This window comes from Schistocerca piceifrons, chromosome X (assembly GCF_021461385.2).
Source record: "Schistocerca piceifrons isolate TAMUIC-IGC-003096 chromosome X, iqSchPice1.1, whole genome shotgun sequence".
Classification (NCBI taxonomy): domain Eukaryota; kingdom Metazoa; phylum Arthropoda; class Insecta; order Orthoptera; family Acrididae; genus Schistocerca; species Schistocerca piceifrons.
In genome coordinates, this window is record NC_060149.1 from 57,096,679 (window position 1) to 57,098,622 (window position 1,944).

Below are 1,944 nucleotides of genomic sequence, written 5' to 3' on the forward strand. Positions count from 1 at the left end.
AGTGGAACTCTGACGATGATTTTCAGTCTAGCACCAGTATTTTCAACATCTCAAGTTCAAATACGCGGGCTTGCTGAAACGTAATGCCAAAGAATACTTTATGCGGAAACTCAAAGCTTGTTAAATGGAACAAACGATATTAACGTTCTACATTTTCACTCCCCATATTTTCAGTCCTCTGCTTCCAGGGGGGTCAGAATTATAGCGTGTGACATGGCGGAGTGAAACTTAATTATATGAGAAACATCGTGCTGTAATTGAATTTCGAACTGTTAGAGTTCGTCCACACATGGAGCACCCTCTCCTTCAGCATAACAATGCCAGACCACACACGAGCGTTGCGACATCTGCAACAACCCGACTCCTCGGTTTCACTGTCCTTCACCATCCTCCATACAGTCCCGACATAGCCCCATCACCGAGCGAGGTGGTGCAGTGGTTAGCACACTGGACTCGCATTCGGGAGGACGACGGTTCAATCCCGTCTCTGGCCATCCTGATATAGGTTTTCCGTGATTTCCCTAAATCGCTTCAGGCAAATGCCGGGATGGTTCCTTTGAAAGGGCACGGCCGATTTCCTTCCCCATCCTTCCCCAACACGATGGGACCGATGACCTCGCTGTTTGGTCCCATCCCCAAAATCATCCAACCAACCATGGCCCCATCTAACTTTCATCTGTTCCAAAAACTTAAAGAACACTTCCGAGAACTTCACTTTCAGAGTGATGAAGCAGTGCAAGCAGAGGTGAGTTTGTGTCTCCGTCAAAAGCGTCAAACATTCTACAGCGACAACACTAAAAAACTGACCTCTCATTGGGAGAAATGTGTTCGACGCCAGGGTGACTATGTTGAGACGTAAATATGTACACATGAAGAACAAAGAAGTACAATAACCACGTTTGTTTTATTTAAAAAGCTTTGATTTTTCACATAAAAAATTCGGAGAAATTATCTTTAAAAAAGTACCCCGGGACCTTATATGCCAATTGGTTCACCAATAAAATGATGTTTCTGGCGGAAGGAGGCGTACTTGTGACAGAGTTCGCACATGTCGCATCCTACGCCTTTGTCATGGCCCAACCCACGGAAACCAGAATACACGGTAGGCGCGGGGGGGCTGTGAACTGTACCGTCACGGTGAACCCCGTCGCCACGCCGCACTGCATTGAAGCTAATACGAACACGGTGCACACATGTTTAATTCAAATTCAAGAATCATTCTAATCGAGATTTCCCATGTTTTAGTGTGTTATTATTATTATTATTATTATTATTAAGCTTTACATTTGTCTACTTTTTCTGTGGTCGGCGAACTGCTTAAGTGCGTGTCCTTATGAAACACTTTACAGCAAAGTCCTGTCAAATATAATGCTTCATAAGATACCTAACACAAATCCGCAGCCTTTGCAGTATCTTCAGAGGACTAGTTAATACACCGTGCTCTCATGACTACTGTACAAACAATTTGTCACTGCAGGCATCATTCCCCACATTAGACCTTTTTTCGTCTTCACTGACTGGTCTTATCAGGCCACTGGCCCAGTCGAGCACTTACAATTTGTAAAATTTACTTTTGTGTAAATTTTATCTAACAATGTTTTGAATTTTAACAGCATAAAATAAACAATGACATCGTTGTGTTAGTCATGCCTTCTGACTGCGGAACTACTGTGCGTGTAACGGTTAAGTTAGGATAGAATTTTCAACATAATTATTTTTAGCGTCACGCCTACAAAAGTCGTTTCTCTTTCATTACGTTTACGGGCACGTTTAAATTAGTAACGTTAACGAATCTGCGAGTATTCCGGTTGCTTAACAGCCCAACCAATAGAAAGCGAAAAAGGTCGATTTTACGGTGGTACGAGAGTGTCACAAGATACTACAAATCATAACTGGTGAGGGATGATTGTTGGGGTGGAGGTGCGTTTGAAGATTACTTTTGTT

General features: G+C 43.0%; 1 non-coding gene across 1 annotated transcript; it reads left to right on the top strand.

Moving 5' to 3' along the window:
• The first annotated feature begins 421 nt into the window (after positions 1–421).
• Trnaa-cgc lies at positions 422–494 on the top strand. The gene has a single exon. It is a non-coding gene; the product is annotated as a tRNA-Ala (tRNA).
• Positions 495–1,944: the final 1,450 nt, after the last annotated feature.